General features: G+C 39.7%; 1 protein-coding gene across 4 annotated transcripts in view; it reads left to right on the forward strand.

Annotated features, from left to right (window-relative positions):
• The first annotated feature begins 3621 nt into the window (after window positions 1-3621).
• The window catches only part of Nav3 (neuron navigator 3), an 830635-nt gene continuing 814998 nt past the window's right edge, over window positions 3622-19258 (forward strand). For all 4 annotated transcript variants that reach the window (XM_045151620.1, XM_045151622.1, XM_045151621.1 and 1 more), the window contains exon 1: window positions 3622-3798. The gene's annotated coding sequence lies outside the window, so the exon portion shown is untranslated. The remainder of the gene's footprint in view (window positions 3799-19258) is intronic.

Consider the following 19258-nt stretch of genomic DNA (forward strand, 5'->3'; position numbering starts at 1 on the left):
ACACAGATAGAATAAGACTGCATAGAAATGACAACAGCATAAGCAGCCTCTTGCTTTAGTTGGTGAAGACTGCATACTGATGGACAACTGAGTTCAAGAAGTGACCATAAAGTTTCAGAAGCTGCTGCCCTAGGCTGTGAGACATACCCCTTTGGGGTGGGGTGATAGGGCTAGTGATATTTATTAAAATAATGTTAATAAGCACAAACTGTTTACATGTAAGAGCCAAATAAAGGGTAGGACTCCTTAAAACATGCTCCTCCAGACACAAAATGACCTGGATATCCATGACCTCACTGTGCCTGACACTACCTACACATGACCATCATAATAGGAGGAAATAATCATGACATCAAAATAAAAGAGAGACTGATTGAGAGGGGGAGGGGATATGATGGAGAATGGAATTTCAAAGGGGGAAGTAAGGGGAGGGAGGGCATTACCATGGGATATTGTTTACAATCATGGAAATTGCTAATAAAAAATAAATAAATTTAAAAGATGCAAAGTTAAAAAAAAGAAAAAAAATGCCTTTTAGGGGCTGAATAATGCATATTGTCCTTCACTTATTCCCATAGCAGCCTGTAACCACCTATGTGATATTGAGCAAGCTATTTAACATTTTCAGGATTCATATGTAGTATGATATTTATCTTTCATGGTGGTTTAGAGGAAATTTGCTGAGCATTCATCTCAGTACCTGATACGTACTAGAAGTCCAGATGTATTAATGCTCTCTTTCCCCTCTATCCTTTCTAATACTGTTTTTGATTGCCATTGCAATCAACAACACAAGACATTGTCTCTTTCTCTACCTTTCTTGCTCTTTCTTCCTCTCTTCCCTTCATTCAAGGTCTCAGCGAGACACTTGGGCACAGAGGGATAAATAAGCTACCATCCTGCCCTTTGTACGTAGTCAAGGGAGAGAAGCATGCAATTGTGACAAATAGCTACACGGGTTACACAGAAGCATGGCATCCTAACTTGTCTGTGGGAGCAAGGAGTATGTGGAGAGGATCGTGAAGGCACTCACTCTTAGAGGTCGAGTAAAATGTTGATAGACACAGTGGTGTAGGACAATGGCTAGTAACTGGGAATGAGAATTTCTAGAAGAGATTAACAACTGTAAAATAGGAGATGAATATGAAAAACCTACATGAAAAACCATTGCAGGGCTGGAGAGATTGCTTAGTGGTTAAGACACTTGCCTGCAAAGCCTAAGGACCCAGGTTTGATTTCTCCAGTACCTATATAAGCCATCTATGCCCTGGAGTTCATTTACAGCTGCTGAAGGCCTTGATGTGCTCATTCTGTCTATCTGACTCTCTCTCTCTCTCTCTCTCTCTCTCTCAAATAATAAAATAAATTATAAGAAATGCATATGGTAGTAACTTTGACCTGCTGGTGAGTTTTTTCGAAGGTATGAAGAATAAAGCAAAAAGAATCTGCAAATCTCCAAAGATCTATGCCAGTGTTTCACCAAGTATGGTTTCCAAACCAGGAACATGAGCATCAGTTGGGATCTTGTTAGAAATACTACTTGTGTGCGCTACCTAGATCCATTGCATGACAGCAACTGGGCTTGACAGCTACAGATCTTTGCTTAAACAATCCCTTCAGTTGATTATAATGGAGAAACTTCCTTCTGTGGTCTGAATGTTTGTATCCCCTCCAAGATTCATGTTGAAATAATCTCCAATGTGATAGTCTAAACAGGTGTGCCACCTTTAGATGGTGATTAGGTCATGAAGCGTCTTCCCCAGTGAGCAGATCTGAGTCCCTTATAACAGCTGTTCTGTAGCATGAAGCCCTGTGTACTGAGGGGATGCAACTTTCACAACTCCTGCATGGAAGCAAAGATCATAGTCTTGCTGGACACCAAACTTGCTGGGACTTTGAGCTTGGACTATTGTGAGTAATAGGTTTCTGTTCTTTATCAATTTTCTACCATCAGGAATTTCATTATAGCATTATTTTTGTCCAGACACTGTCTAATTATGATGCTGTTTTGTTTGACACTAGTCAAGCATCATAAGTAATTTGGTCATGTTTCTAAGGGAGTGGGGAACTCCAAGGATCTCTTCCTTTGAAAGGCTTACTCTGGAAGAAAGGCGGAACAGGACCAGGGCTGGTATGAGTACTGGGGTTAGCCGGTAGGGAGACTCAGGAAAGTAACTTTAGAGTGGAGTGGGAATGCACCTTCCTTGCTATGTGGAAGTCTCATAAAATCTATACATTCTAACATAAACGGAGAAAGAACATACAGTTTCTGCCTGCGAGGTGTTGGTGATCTATGTAGAAATTCAATTGTCTGAGGATACCGTCTGTTGAACCGGTGAATTCCAGTCACTACAGAATGCTCGTGGCCCTTGTTAATAGCTGTCTGTGCAGGGGGTTTGGATGCTCCATGCTATTCAAGAGTCTTCTCAATGCTTCTCCAGGAGGAAAATTTGGATTGAGCTGGTACCACAAAGACACTGTGTAGTGGTGTATTAAGCAAAACGTATTTTAGCATAATTTCTCCGATTCTGTCTACACCATATTGTGGTATTGAATCTCGTATATTGGTAAATACTTGTTTTCTGGCTTATGTGGCAACAGCCCTGAGGACAGCTGTCTGAAAGCTGGTTTTCAGCGGGGGTAGAAATGGGCAGAGTCTTCTCTCTGTTAGTTCTTGCTCACCATCACCGCCACCAGCAGCAGACCTGTGTTCTTAGCTGCAGGAAAAAGGTGCCAGGGGGGATGTGAGCCTTTAGATAATACAGAGGTCAGACGCCAGAATGAACCTTTAAGCTTGCTCTCCAGGTCTGGAAGGAAAGAGAAAAGGAGATGGTATCTTGATTGAGGCAGGGAGGCAAAAAAAAAAAAAAAAAAAAAAAAAAAAAAAAAAAAATCCAAGCTATTTGACAGCTGTATCTTTCCACCACCACCTTCCCTAAACCCACGCATCTCTGCTTAGTCTGACTTGAAACGAAGAGTACAAACCCCCCTTGCCTTTGTGCTTTCAATGAAAAAAGTCGGTGCACAAGGACGGAAACCAGAGCGGCTGAAAATAGGTGCATGACTTGTTGAGCATACAAATCATTTCCCTCCTAGTCTCCAAGGGAGGAAAAGAAAAGATAGAAAAAAAAAAAAAAATCCTCTACTCTTTCCTTGCAGCGGGTGCTGCTGTGCGTTCAGATGAGGAGGCTGCGGCTGGTCCTCACGTCCGCTTCCAGCGGGTCCCGGTAGGAAACTTTTCTCGCCGGGGCCGGCTCTGTCCATCCGACCGTGGGCATCCCGCGATCTGCCCTCCCCGCAAGCCCTCCCACCCCCACCCCGACCTCCCACCCCCCGAGACGCGACTGTCCCTTTAAATCGCAGCTGCGAGGCTGGGAAACAGCGCCGCTCGCAGCCCAGGCCGGCTGGCTGCGCCGAGGCGAGCTCGCGCTTGGCTCGGGCTGCGCGCGTCGGGCGGAGGGCTCGGCTCAGCTCGGCTCGGCTCGGCTCGGCTCGGCTCGGCTCGGCCCGCGGGCGGCTCGGCGGCGGCGGCGGCGGCGGCGGCAGCAGCAGCAGCGCGGGGCGGGGAGGCGCGGCCCGGCCAGGAGCGAAGAAAAGAGCGAGCCGGGCCGGGAGAGGCGCCGCGCCCGGTCCCCGCGCCCGCGCTCCCTGAATCCTCCTGGCTCCGGGGCGGCCGCCCGGGATGCGCTCGGCTGCTGCTCTCCCCGCTTCCCGGGAAGACGATTTCCATAGTAACCATCAAGTGGCTCCATCGCAAACCTGAGGATCTCGGCGGCTCGCCGGCGTGACCTCGTCCAGGTAACGCTGCGATCTCCTCCTCTCGCCTTGCAAAGCGCCGAGCGCCGGGCAAAGTTCCTTTTGTGGAACATCGCCCAGCCCCGCGTAGCAGGCAACAGCCTGCTCCTTACACCAGGTGCTGGCCGCCGGCACCCTTCTCTGGCACTTCCTCACCATCCATGATCACATTAATGCAAAAAAAAAAAAAAAAAAATTCTCTTGCTTCCTCCACTCCCTTCCCTGTCTGGTCCCCTCCCCCCATCATTCAGCTTTTCTAGTTGTTTTTTTTTTTTTTTTTTTAATTTTCTTTGCCTGAGACTAGTGATGGGGGCTCCAGAAGTCTGAGATGGGGGTGATGAGCACGGTCCGGGGAGTGGCGGTTCCGATGGGCTGCATGCAGTGGGGCTACTTGGGGCATGGCACATTGCTTGCTTGCGCTGGGGTCGCGGGAGCGGTGGGCTTGTCAGGGCTAGGCATCCCAAGTCTGTGAGGGAGGGATGCAGCCTTGGGGGCGATGGAGCTCTCGGCTGTGTGGTTGGCCAGCTTCCATACATCATAGCTTTGCTTCCTACTCCCCCGCCCCTCTTTGGGTTTCTCTCTCTATCACCATCCTTCTTTCTTTTCCTCACCATTCGCACCAATCTTCCTTTCTTCCCTCTTTCCTCCTTAAAAAAGAAATAAAATAAAAAGGGGAGGGGGAATCCTTTGTAACCTTTCATACTGCTGGAATGGGAATAACTGAAACCAGCAACGTGGCCACCTCAACCTGGTTGTTTTTAGATCCGTCCTCATCCATCAACATATTTGTTTCCTGAGTCTATTGATCCCCCTGGATTCTGCAGAAATGCAATCTAAGCTGGGCGTCTGGTTGTCAAAATCAGAGTTCTGCAGCTCCAAGTACGACGCATATTGTAAGGGTTGCATGCGTTTTAAATCCAAATAAGCTATGAATATAATAAATGAATCATGGAAGAAAATTTTGACTTATTCTAGTGCAGCTTCCCTCCTTGATTATTGCTATGCTTTTTCCTTTTCTTTGGCATTTATTTTTTGGGAACTTGGAGACAGTTTTCCTCCCTCTTGGTTACAAAGAACATGCAACTTTTATTTTAATGATCTCCTTTTTGAAGCTGATTGAAGTAGCAATAGCCATAGCTGGTCACTGGCTTGAGAACGTGGTAATGAAGGTTCACAAGCTTGTTTCCCAGAATCCAAGCAGGCTGAAGTAGGAAGCGCTGAGGAGCAGCTGGCCAGACCTTGCCAAAGAATAGAAATGGGTTAGCAACTTCTGTGTGAAATAACTAGACTCGGACTTTGGTGATAAAACATGTGAAGATACAATAATAGCAGAGCTTTTGTTTTTGGGTTATTAATATGTGGACAACTATGCTAGGTAGGTCAAAGTTAGCACCTCTTGTTAAATGACCCTCTAGAGCTGAAAGTCCACTGCCTTGTTTGTGTTGTCTCTTCAGTACTGTGTCGTTTCTTTTCTTACATATGAGATGCCAGCATCATGAGGAAACAAAGGGGGTGTGGATGAGAGGAGATAGCTTCTGTTTAGACAGATGCATGGTTTACTATATTTTCAAAAAATTCTCCAAAAATATACTTGTACTCATCTTCCTTGAGATCAGTATTTCCCACGCAAAAGTGGTACTGATCAATGCTCTTCCCCGACTTTGAGTGATTTGGACAGTTGAGACGGAAGAGGTCTCAGTTTTAGAGCATGCCCTTTCGCCTCCTTTCTTTTGTGTTCACATTTGTCTTTAAATTGAATTATTAATAGAGAATGAAGGCTCTTGGGCCAGAGAATGATCAAAAAGAAGAGAAACTACTGGTAGATGGAGAAATGTATCTGAAGCAAGAAAATAGGATTCCTGTGCCACTTCACACTGTCATCTTTGTTTTCAGCCAATTAGGAGGCTGCACACCTTAAACAAGCTTTATTTCCTTAATTCTACACATGACACTGTTTATGCCAGAGGGCATATTTATCCAGTTCAGATGAATGTTTACAAAAGGCTTCATTATTACTTTGCCAATGAAATAAAAAAAGGCATGCTTCTGACAACATTGTCTCCAGTGGTGACATAGTAATGATGCTGTATTGTTTATGCCTGAATCCCAGTTTTGGTGTTTACTGGGTGGGTAGGTTGACATATTACTCCTAAGCTACATGGGGCTTAAATACAGAATTAGTAAATTATATAGGTGTAACAAAAACATTTATTTTTTTGTGTTGGTATGAGAAATGTCATGCCCTTCTGGTCACTTAATATTTTGGTGTGACTTGAGTATGTGTGTGAGAAGTATTTAACATAAAGACTTCTTAATGTCACGTGTTTTGAGGTTGAAAGGTATGTTTGTGACAAACTATAAATTTCTCTAATTCATAGTATAGTGGTTGTGAAACTATTACCCCGACTTGCTATGACTGTACTTATGTTTGGACCACTTAATGAAAGGCTGACAGTGATGTGCCGTCTGTTTGGTAATAGGGGAAAAAAAAGAAAAACTCTCAAGTTTACTTACCTTAAGTCCCTATTTTTGTACACATGATAGTAATGTTTGTGATCTGATATTTTAACAGTCTGAATTTCTGAACAATGTTAGTTGCCAAGAATATATTTTATTCTAAAATTTCTGTAGGATTCTTTTTCAAGTTGTGTAGTGGGCTCTAAGTGACTCTTCCTTGTAACCCAGGGCAACAGGAAATGGTTGCACTGAGTGCAAATGGAAGTATGGACAGAGACCTCCACTTTGTGATTATTCAGGGCTTCTTAGGAAGAGACAGTGCTGTGGTTTCTTAGAACAGAGGGATGCTAACTTGTGGAACTTCTGTACAGTTTCCAAGCTTGCGATGCAGTGCCCCTTGGTTCCTTAGTTGCTTCAGAGGCTATATATGATCCTCAGGAACACCTAAGTTGAAGACAACTTTATTTTCATAGCTGACGACTTCAAAGTGCACGAGTGTCTGCCTTTGTGTGTACTTGAGATCATTAGGGTGAGAATATCTGTGTATCAAACCCAAGAGGGTGTTTCAAGGAGTAATGGATTAAAGTAGTAGGCAAGAGGCCCATGATGTGTTTCTACTTTCCATTGCCTCACAGTTCCTTTTGCAATGGCCCGTAGATTCTCAGATGCTTTGTAGTTTTTTTTTTTTTCTGGAAGAAAAATGAGCATAACCTTTTCTCTGCTTTAAAATTATCAAATGAACATATTTGACATTCTGTCTATATACTGGTGTGCATATATAGCAATGGTGGATACTAACACACACACACGCACACATACACACACACACACACACACACACACACACACACACACACACAGTGCTCCTTGGATAGAGTTAGCAGATGCTCAGTGACTAATAATGCCATATTATATATAGAACTGCCTAAGCCAAGCAGTATCACCTTTTACTTATTTGAATGAAAGTGGGGAATAAATTTACTACACTTAACAAAAGGAACATTTAAGGTCATCTCTACCCCTCTTTGAAGGGGAAAAAAGGTCATTTGCTACAAGACTGAGTGGTCCTCAGGTTAGAGGGGAAAGTCCCTAGAGACATCTTTTGGCTCATACTTCATTTTTCCTCCCAAGTCTATGTGCACTAGCATCTGATGTGAACCTCTGATGCTTGTGTTGCTCTAGCCATCCTTCCCTCTCCCAGATGAAATCTTGGGACACACATTCCAATAGCTCAGATCCTGATTTTAATGTATGATTCAAGTTAACTATGTAACTGAGTGGTCTTGTCAAAGGCAGTGCCAACTCTTTAAAAATTACATACATTTACTATTGCTATTTTTGGATAAATTTGGTTATCTTTTTTTTTTTTTTTCTTTTTCCTCCAGGTCAGGTCTCACTCTAGCTCAGGCTGACCTGGAATTCATTCTGTAGTCCCAGGTTGGCTTCCAGCTCACAGTGATCCTCCTATCTCTGCCTCCCAAGTGCTAGGATTATATGCATTCTTCATCACATCTAGCTCTTTGGATAATTTTATGGTGTTCTAAGGTGATAAGCTCAATCTTAGTAAGGATGTAAAAGATGATGTTTCATTTGTCTGGATTAAACAATGCCAGTGTACTCTACTTGATGCTCATTTGTAAACATTTTCAGAGGAGTTATGCTCATTTTTACTACTTGAGAAAATGGGGTCACAGAGATTCAGAGCTAGGAAATATCTCTAGCAACGTGGAACCAGTCTTTTTTGTTATTATTATTTCCAAGGTAGGTCTCACTCTAGCCCAGGTTGACCATGTACACATTCTATAGTCCCAGGCTGCCTTGAACTCATAATGATCTGCCTACTCCCAAGTGCTAGGAAGAAAGGTATGGACCACCACACAAAGCTGAAGCAGTTTTTTTTGAAACCATAAAGTCATTGTTTAGACTAGAAGTGCTTTGTAGGTTAGGTATAGCAAGAAATGTTTGAAACAAACTTAATTGTCATATTTCTTTTACTCTGAATTGTATGTATTTATATGTGGTCCATTTATATTCAGAACTGTGTGCCTTGTATTTCATTTCTACTTTTTCTACTGGAAAAGATGATTGATATCCTCATCATTATTTGATGACTTCTGGTGGGTTTTCCATCATAACACTTAAGAGGAGTAGTATCTTACTTTTGCTAATCCTGAAAATGCAAATATGACCACAGTGTCATATCTAGTGAGAATTTCACTTCCAATGTGAAGAAGATTACTTTCACTGAACACCTTCTTTTGATACCTTATTAAGATGAGACCAGATGCTTGGTTGTATTGCTCCATCTTCAGGTGATATTGCCTTGTGATTACAAATGTGGCTTTTGGGACAGATTTCTGTTTGATTTCCAGCCTGCTGTCTTATTGGATACATTTTTTTAAATTGTGTGTGTGTGTGTGTGTGTGTGTGTGTGTGTTTGTGTGTGTATATGTGTGTGGTGCATGTGTGTTCAAAGGACAATTTTCAGGTTGATATTCACCTTCCACCTCATGTTGAGACAGGTCCTCTTCTTTATTGCTCAGTTCACAAGGTTTTGGGAAATTCTCCCACGTCTGCCTCCCTTTTTTATGTAGACACACTGAGATTACAGAACCCACCTCAGTTGCTGACTTTCTAAGTGGAGTCCAAACTTAGGTACTAAAAGTTGTGAGGCAAGTTCTTTATTCACTGAACCATCTCCTCAACCACACATTTTTTAATCCATGGCCCCATCTGTGAAATAGTTGCAAGGAAGAATTTTTTGGTGGTGACTAAAATGAGATAATATATTTACATAGTACTAAGGAAAGCTCTTAGCATATAGCAAATATGCATTCCATATTAATTTCTTATTGTTACAGTTGATGCTATTGCTACTGTTGAAATATATGGGATAGCCACAGTTATTTCTATTTCTATTTATTTTCTCTTCTATTTAGATGAGGTTTTTCTTCAACTTTGAATGGGAACCATAATACTGTCTACATAGGAATTATGCCCCTCTTTCTTCTTCCTTCTCTTCACCTTGACTTTTTTTGTAGTCTGTCTGCATACTGAAGGAGCCATTTTTTTTTGCTTTTCAGAAAAATTTAGTTTTTTAAATATGCAGTAACAATATTATCTATGGTTAGTAGCCAAAAATTGAAAATCTAAGTCAAAACTAGAGAAGTAAAATATTAGCTACCCCCCTCCAAAAATCATGGGAGATATAAGGTCTGTAGATTTACTATTACAGTGTTGCTACTCAAAGATATAGCTGTTTAAAAAATCCTTATTGGGGCTGGAGAGATGGCTTAGCGGTTAAGCACTTGCCTGTGAAGCCTAAGGACCCCAGTTCGAGGCTTGGTTCCCCAGATCCCACGTTAGCTGGATGCACAAGGGGGCGCACGCATCTGGAGTTCGTTTGCAGAGGCTGGAAGCCCTGGCATGCCCATTTTCTCTCTCTCCCTCTATCTGTCTTTCTCTCTGTGTCTGTCGCTCTCAAATAAATAAATAAAAAAATATTAAAAAAAATCCTTATTGCATTCCTACAATCATATACCCCTGTTGCAGAAGAGGTGTGTGTGTGTGTGTGTGTGTAGTAGTCATTTGAAGGTCCCATTCATGAAAAGATGCTGTTTGGGGAAAGATGTCATATTCCATTTATATTTTTCAAAAAACATTTTATTTTTATTAGAGAGAGAAAGAGGAGAAAGGCAGAGAGAGGGGGTGTTGGAGAGAATATGAGTGGGCCCACTAAGGCTTCTAGGCAGTGCAAATGAACTCCAGATGCATTCACCACCTTTTGCATCTGGTTTATGAGAGTACTCGGGGAATGGGCCCAGGTTCTTAGGCTTTGTAGGCAAGCACCTAAACCATTGAGCAATCTCTCCAGACTCACATTCTTACTTTTTGATTCCTTGTGAGTTCCAATAGTCAAAGTTTTATTGCATAGATAATTTTATTTACATATTGATGGTATGTCATCATTTGAAAAATAAACTATGGATTAGTGTATTTCTCTTTTATGTGGTATGATTGTTATGGGAACTTATGATCAACATAAAATAGAAAGGGTTATATTCTGGATTCATATGAATCCATTTTTCAGTTTCAAGAAATGAGGTAACCTTTTAGGATTCTTCTCTGTTTAGTTATCCAGTGATGATCTGATCATGGAAATATCAATTTATTCTGCTTTTAAGGATCTGGCACATCTAAAACGTTGTAATATGAATAAAATTGACATGAAAATGAGTTATTAAATTCTGTACACATTTAAAGAAAAAATCAATAAAATAAGACAAATTGTCCATGAAAAATGTGTTTAAATTGAGCAAATATAATAAGTCATGGTTCAAAAATGTAGAATTGTTTTGTTTCAATTGACATTAAGTACCTCCCATGAAAAACTTATAAGATGTTCTCTAGTGGCCTAATGAATACCATATTATTATATGGAAATATGGTTTTTGAGAAGTTATATTCTAGTGATCAGTTGTAAAACTATATTGTACATTAAGTTATCTTTCATTTGATGATTATTTCTAGGTTATAGCAACCAGTGTCCTAATAGGCCTCAGTGATAATTGCTCCTGTTGTTCACATTGATGCAGAGTCTCTCACTGCACCCAGGACTTGCCGCTTTCGCTAGCCTTGATTGCTAGTTGGCCCCGGGAATCCCTATTTCTACCTCCCAAGAGCAGAGATTATAGGCAGCACTTTACATGAATACTGGGGTTCTGAACTGTGTCCTCATGCTTGTACAGCAAGTACTTTCTGAACTGAGCTGTGCTTCCAGCCAAAGAGTAAATATCTATATGAAGTTTATTGCTTATTACCTACTATAGCCATATTTCATAAATTTATACTTTTACTTTTTGCATGTAATGGTGGGCTATTCTTTGTAAGCCAAGTTTCTCCATTATATTTTTAACTTATTTTCCACAATTATTATAACTGAAAGTCAGTAACCTAAAATTGGCTATTATTATAGTAAGTATAAATTCCATCTAAATGCAAAGTTTTTGTGCATCCTCAGAGATGAAATGATATGGGTTAAGGAATGAGAAACGATAATGCCATTTTACTATATATATTTGTATGATTTTATCTGAAATCCTTATCCCACAAAAAGTTTAAAAGTGAGTGAATTTTAATCTACATGAGTGCTTGGAACTTGAGTAAATAAAAACAAAGTTTCTGAGCTTTTATGTGATATGATTATTATAATTATTATTATATAATTATTATTATTTTGAGATATGTTAGGTGGGGTTATTAATAAAATTCTTGTCCTCAAAATTTTTTCTATTTATTTGTGTGTGTGTGTGTGTGTGTGTATGTAGGTTAGGACCTCTTCAGTGCAAATGAACTCCAGATGCCTGTACCACTTTTTGTTTAGCTTTATGTAGGTGCTGGGGAATTGAACCCAGGCCGGCAGGCTTTTCAAGCAGGTGCCCTTAAATTCCTGAGCCATTTCTCCAGGTCCAGACCTTGAGAATTCTTTTTTTTTAACATTTGAAGTTACTTTGGTATAAAACAGTGATGGTTGTACCAATATCATGCTCTCTAAAAATTGAAATCAATTATTTTCTTGTTTCTTTGGCACTTGATATAGAAATTTGCTCTTTCAACAAGCACCACTTGGGATGACTTAGGAAAAGCAATAAGCATTCCTTCAGAAATTAGTTTCAGAACATCACAAATTAGTTACAAGCCTTAGGATAAAGTTAACAAAATTACTCCTTGGTAATTTTAAGTTTCAGCCCAGTATGCATTAAGAACTACATTTTGAATTGGTAAGCACAGGGGCTGGAGAGATGGCTTAGTGGTTAAGGTGCCTGCCTGAAAAACCCAAGGAGCCAGGTTTGAGTTCCCAGTACAGTCATAAGCCAGATGCACAGGTGGCACATGTGTCTGGAGCTTTTTTGTCATATGGAAGACGTCTATAGAGTCTGGGTGAGTTTTTCTTAGAAGTCTCTTGATAATCATGCTTTTATTTATTTATTGTTGGGTAATGTGTGCCAACTTGTTGCTCTTTTCATGTGCTTGGCACATAGGACTGTATTAGTCTATCCCATGAAGTAAACATGATGATTCAACAAAAACAAAGTTTGTAGATCTATATTAAGAACTTTTGACACTGTAGTGAGAATAACAGCAACACAAAAATGAATAAAACAATGCCCTTGCCCTTGAAGTTGAAATATATTTAATTATTAATATAAAAGTTTTGAATTTATTTTTCAGAGTGTTTAGTTGCTTATTTATAGTGAGGCATGACAATTTATTATGGGCAGGCTGAGCTCTACCCAAGACAGGATTGGATTATGTTACCATAATTGAGAGTCATCCTGAGTTCTGCACTGTTAATGCATGCTAATGCTCCTTTGAAGGTCTCCTGTACATGGCCTCATGAACCACAAAGGCTTTTCTGCCTACAGCAGATAAACTTGCAATGCCTGGGGAAGATGCATTATAAATCAGGCCATTCATTACCTCCAGCATTTCCCTTTTTTGCTAACTAGCTAATATCTGTGCAGGGTCGGCTCATACAGCATAAGTCTTTATTGTATTTCGCTTTTTTTCAGAGTGGAAAAGTATCTCATAAGAGAATTATGTATATTTTCATGTGTTGCTGTGCATGTGGGTGGCAAGGCCAGAGGACAACCTTGGATGCCGTTCTTTAGCTTTCCCTAAAACAGGGTTTCACATTGCTCTGTAGCTTTCCAAGTAGGCTGGACTAGATAGTGAACTTCAGAGATCTTCCTGCCTCCACCTTCCCAGTGCTGGGATTTTAAGTATGCACTACCATTATCTGCACTTTTATTTGGGTTCTTGTGATTAAACTTGTTATATCTTCATGCTTGCTACAAGCACTTCATTGACTGAGCTGTCTCCCTGCCTCTGTTTCATAAGCTTTAAGTACATTCCCCAATGAAGTGTTTATTCATGGTGTGATAAGAAAATACTATAAAATTCCCAAATAAATGGATGTATTAGACAAAATAATGCCCCCTTCCACTGTCCACATTCACAAAACCTTGAATGTTATCTTTCATGATGAGGTACTTTGCAGATAAGATTAAAATTCAAGGCTCTGAAACGGGAGTATTATTCTGAGTCAAAGGACTGGGAGCAGTCTGGTCATGTGAATCCTACCCAGGAGACCAAGGCATTTTCCCAGGTAGGTTTAGAGGAAAATAAGTGGTACTAGAGACAAGGTCATAAGGTGCAAAATGGATGCCTCTGAACATAGAAGAAGGGAGCCAGCTGAAGAAATGGAGAGGTCCCTGACAAGGCAGAGGAAGAAAGGAGGTAGACTCTCACCTGGGCACCCCTAAAAGGAAAGCAGTTCTTCTGGTAATCTGGATTTTTATTTAGTGAGACTATTAGATTTATGAATTCAGAACTGTAAGACAATGTTTTTTTTTGTTTTGAGCCACTTAGATTCTAATAATTAATTATACCAGCAATAAAAAAAGAATATAGTGAGATAAAGATTGTGATTTTATTTTATTTCAGGTCATATTATGTAAACCATTTGGACTTTCATCACTTTTGAAATATAAATTTCAATTGGAGTTTATAGGCCTGTTGAATAAAACAGGATTTTCACATTTTGATTTTTAATTCCTCTGACAGGCTCTTTCTATATAGCTCAGATTGGCCTAGAACTCACTTTCTGTAGTCCATACTAATCTCACACTTTGAACCACATACAGGTGTCACCATTCTTGCCTGCTGGTTTCAGTAGATGACCTTGGTGTTTTTATTTGTTTAAAAATGTATTTATTTATTTAATTGCAAGGAGAGAGAGGAAGAGAGAGAAAAGAGAAGCATTGAGAATGGGCATGCCAGAGCCTCTAGCTGTTGCAAATGAACTCCAGATCCTTGCACCACTTTGTGCATCTAGCTTTACATGGGTACTGGGGAATTAAACACTGGCCATTAGACTTTGCAAGCAAGTGCCTTACTAATCACTGAGCCATCTTTCCAGTCCAGTGTTTGTATTTTTAATTGTGTATAGAAGAGTTCTCTCAAAGAAAGCCTGTTAGTTGTCACTATCCTAATATGTTGAACCTTTTCTTAATTCCTTTATATTTATTTTCTGTGGCTTGCCATGGGCTTGGTTCACTGTAAGTTAATATAATGCATATGAAGAGGCTCAAACTCTATTTTATGTGAATATGTTGCTTCTTGTTGATTAGGTTTTTTCTTACCCTCTCCTTCTACTACAGTTATGGATGGAGGTGAGGAAAAACTGCAGCATTATTTGGGGATGTAGTAGAAACACTGTCTGTTCTACAGCCAGAAATCTCTTGTCATGCAGTCCCTGTCTGCAGTGTGTGTGGCCCCATGGGTGATGGCAACTCAACAAAGGTCTGGCTTCTGAAAGGTGGATCACCCTGGAGTCATCCATGCATCTCAGTGTTGGCTGCTGAATTATATTCAGGTTTTAAGTCAGGAAGCATTATTCACGATCTGAACCTATATGCGGCAGAATCGAAGATGAAGTCTGCAAATGGAAATTTGCTGAAAAAGTATCTTACAAACTACAAGAGGGAATTTTAACATACAGGGTGGCAATTGAACTAAAAAGGCAGTATTTGTTTTTCTTGTAATGCTGGGACATTGTGTCATATATCCCCATATTATGAAATGGTTATACTTGTCTGGTTTCATGTATGAAGGGAATGTTTTCAATGAACTCATTCAGAATGCTACTAACCTCTGATTCACATTAGAATGCTGACTTCAAGCATGCACCTTGATCTGTCCTTGATATGGGGGCTGAATCTTCAGGAACATCAATTGTTCTATTGATTCTTTTGATGTTCAGGTGCTGGGAGAATATATATTACTTTGGCTTGCATGTGTGCTGTTCTGTTGTTTCTTATTCCTTCATTTTCTAGTCACTGGTAGGGCTTGGGTTGTAGTTTATAATCAAATATGTGAATCCTTTTGTTCCTTACCAAAGACGTCTATCTTCACTTTTCTTTCAGACCTGTGTGTTCCTTACCCCAGCACAAAGCTGCTTTTTTTTTTTTTTTACCACTGCTTTCTGTATGTCTGAATTTTTATTAGTTTTGGACAAAATGACTGTGATTAAAATACAATCTCACAACTTTCTCTAGACAAGCAACTGTTCTGAGACTTCATCTCTATGTAATCAACAACATAATAGTAATGATGCAGTTTTAAAATTTTATTTTATATGTGTATGTCAACATATATGTATGTGTGCATGGCAAGGCATGTGTCATGGTGAGCATGTGGAGTTCAGAGAGCAACCCTGACATGTTTGTAACCTTGACAACCTTGACCTGTCAGTCCTATACTTTCATCTTCTCTTGAGACAAGGTCTTCCCTGGTGAAGGTATTCTGCCAAATGACGGATGAGCAAGCTGCCAGATTCTCCTGGCTCTGCTCTACTTTACCATAGGTGGGTTGGGATTACAGACATGGACCACTTCGTCAATGGCTTTACATGAGTGCTGGGGGGGGGGGATTGAACTGGGATTGTTAGATTTGCAAGTGAGTCTTTCAACCTTTAACCACTGATGCAAAGTTTTAAATAATTTTATCTAGCTCACAAGCCCATTTTTTTTTTTTTTAAGTCTAACATAGTGAGAACTCTAAAAAAATTTTTCTCATCTGAAATTTACCCTGGAATTTCTGTAATGCCTAATCATGGATCTTTTTGGTATTTTTAACTGTAGTGGGATTTCTATGCAGTACATATTTAAAACGGTTGCAGAACCTAGGCTGTGCTTTCTTTTTCACTCTACAATGTGTCAGGCTTTGGGGGTGAGTAGGGGAGAATGGATGTAGAACTTGTCCTTACTGATTTAGCATCTCAGATGAGGTAAGACATGTAGATAGCAAGACCTGGAGACAAATGTCAACATCTGTACAGTGGAGCTGATAAAAGAGAGGAGGTCCTTGGAGGGGGAAAATGCAGAATGCTTACTATAGGAAGTGTCTTTGACTTAGTAAGAGCAGCATTTGGACATGCAGAGGCAAAATGAAGGACTTTTGTTGTAGTCAGCTTCCATATTGCTGGACAAATACCCAACCAAAAACAGCTTATTGGAGGAAAGGGTTTATTTCAGACTTAAAAATTCCAGGGGAATACCAGCAATGGCAGAAGGAATTGGTTCCGTTCCATAGATCTAAGAGATACATTACCAAACAACCAGCAGACACCAACACCAGCAAGCACAAACAATCAGAGCTCCAAACACCTTAGGACTGGATTTAATATCCACCCCCAGTGACACACTTCTCCATTATTCAAGTCTGAGTCTGTGGGGCCATACATTTAAACCACAGCAGTCTTATAATAGGTAAGTGGGAGAAGCTAAGTATATAAGAAGAAAATTTTTAGTGTGTTAACACAAAGGCCTTTAGTATTCATTTTTACCTTCATGTCTGACCATTCTCTCTGTACACTTAAGTCATATTTAGCTAGATATGTCCTACATGGGCCAAACATTTTCTGCTTTGGACTTGTGCTGCCAGTTAAAGTTCTGTACAATCTTGTGTAACATGAATTCCATGTAGTTTGTTCTCTGTAGACATGGGAATTATTTTTGTTAGTTGCATTTTCATAGTTAAAACCTTCCAACCAGAATCCTAGAAATTTTAGAGCTTATATTTAGGGGAATTTTTTTTTTTTTGATAGATTCCATTCAGGCCACTTGTACTTCATTACTCTGCATGTTCTTGAACATATCTATTCTTCTTAGTGATGAAAGGCAAAATAGTTGTTCTTAACAATCTTGGTGCAGATAAGAGAGCGGCAAGTTTTTGTTTTTTTTACTTGAGAAGTTTTTGATATTAAACTTTTACCATTGTACTGCATGCATGGAGAAGGAATATAAAAAGCAGAGGTGGATGTAATAATTCTGCTTGGCTGGCTAGGCACTGGGGAAGAATGCTCAGATTGATACTTGAAATGAGTCATGAAAAATGAGTGGGGAAATGCCAGATGGCCACAGTGGAGTGTGTGTGTGTGGGGGGGGCGATGTTTCAAGATGTGACTCTACAAGTGTACAAAGACATAAGGGAACTTAAAAAGTTTTGAGACAATTAGTCCCTACGAGTGCAGAATATGCCAGAAGGACATAGATTTGCAGCATGATGCTGCTGGAAGGGTACACAGCCCAGTTTGAGATTACACTTGATTTTGTGATACCAGAGATCACTGAAGAATGTCCAACAGGAACAACATAGATATAATGTCTTCTGAGAACAGACTGGGACTATTAAGATATTAATATAAAAATGTTCACTTTAGAAGCAGTACCTGAGTTTTTACCATATAACCTATGTTATGCATGTTGTGAATTGGTAGATCAATTTCTTCATTTACAAAGTAGAGATGACAGTAGCAGTGGTCTTAGAATTGTTATGAGGATGACATGGGCCATGAATATTAAAGAAGTTACTTACTATAAAATATACAGTTATCATTCATTTTAATATCATGAAATATAGAAGCTATATGTTTAAGAATAAGTTGGCAATATAGGAACTGAAAGAGTCTTAAAAGAGAGTTGTGTTGTATATTAAGGTGAGTTCTAAACATTTCTAGAAATCTATGATTATCTTATTACTTGTTTGTGGAAGGATAATTAAAAATAAGTAGTGAGGGCTAGAGAGATGGTTTAGTGGTTAAGGTGCTTGTCCACAAAGCCAAAGGAACCAGGTTTAATTCCACAGGACCCACATAAGCCAGATTCACAAGATGGCATATGCATCTGGAGTTCATTTGCAGCTACTGGAGGAGGCCCTGGTACATCCATTCTCTCTCTTTGTCGCTGCCTCTCTTTCTAACTCTCAAATAAATGAGTAAAAATAAAAAAATGTGTAAAAATGAGTAGTGATACTACTTGAAAAATCACTAGTGTAGAAGACAAACATGTGGGGCACTTACAGATTAGTTAAATTTGGTGGGGTAATGAAACTCCACCCTCCAGTTAGCATTACTGGATGTTAGCATTAGTCAAGAGAAAATTGTCACAAGACATTCTGCACACAGCAGGGAATGTCTAATTCTGAAAGAGTGTTACTTTCATAAACTATGTGATCTAGGTGATATGAGCTGGAATCTGGAACATTCACATGGTGTACAGGTTTGCTTTGTATTCTGCTGCCCTTTGGGGGCTGAATTATCAGTAAAAGGTATATAATGATCAAGCTGAATGTCCGAATATTCCCTTGAATATTCCTCACATACTTTCCTTAGCTAACCCCTGAAATTTATTTTTTATACTACCAAATGCAGAACAAGGTAAAACAAAGGTTTGTTGTTTTGATTGGTGAAATTATATGCAATAACAAGTGCAAAGTATTTAACAAACAAAACGCTGCTGTGTATATTCTGAAACAAGGACACTTGTATATCAAAGTGCATAATATGCATCACTGTGTGTTCCTGTTATTAAAAAAATGTGTGTCTGTATGTGTGTGTGTGCTACATGTGCCAGGGGAAGCCAGAAGACAACCTTGAATTTCGTTTCCCATGTACCTTCTACCATTTTGAGACAGTGTTTCTCACTGGCTTAGAACTCACTAAGTGGGTTAGACTGGCTAGCCAAAGAGCCCAAGGCATTTTGCTGTCCCTATCTCCCAAGTGCAGGAATTAGAAATGCATACTGTCACACCTCTCTCTCTACCTACCTATATGTTTGTTTGTTTGTTTATTTATTTATTATGGGGGCTGTGGGGTTGGAACTCAGTCCTTCAAGCTTTCCATGAAAGCATATACCAACTGAACTATCTCCCCATCCTCCAAATCAGTGTTATTTTTCTATAATAAAAATATAGATATAGCATAGCTATGATTTTTTTAAATTAACAGTTGATTTCCTTGCAGTGTTAAAATATTTTGAATTGTCTCCCTTTTTCTTCAGGTAGATTTTAAGATAATAACCATGGTAAGCTTTTAGTGGGAATGTCGTCTGATCTCATTTATTTTCCAATTAATATTGAGACATTTTAGTTTGTCATATAAATG

Source organism: Jaculus jaculus, chromosome 6, assembly GCF_020740685.1.
Source record: "Jaculus jaculus isolate mJacJac1 chromosome 6, mJacJac1.mat.Y.cur, whole genome shotgun sequence".
NCBI classification, from domain to species: domain Eukaryota; kingdom Metazoa; phylum Chordata; class Mammalia; order Rodentia; family Dipodidae; genus Jaculus; species Jaculus jaculus.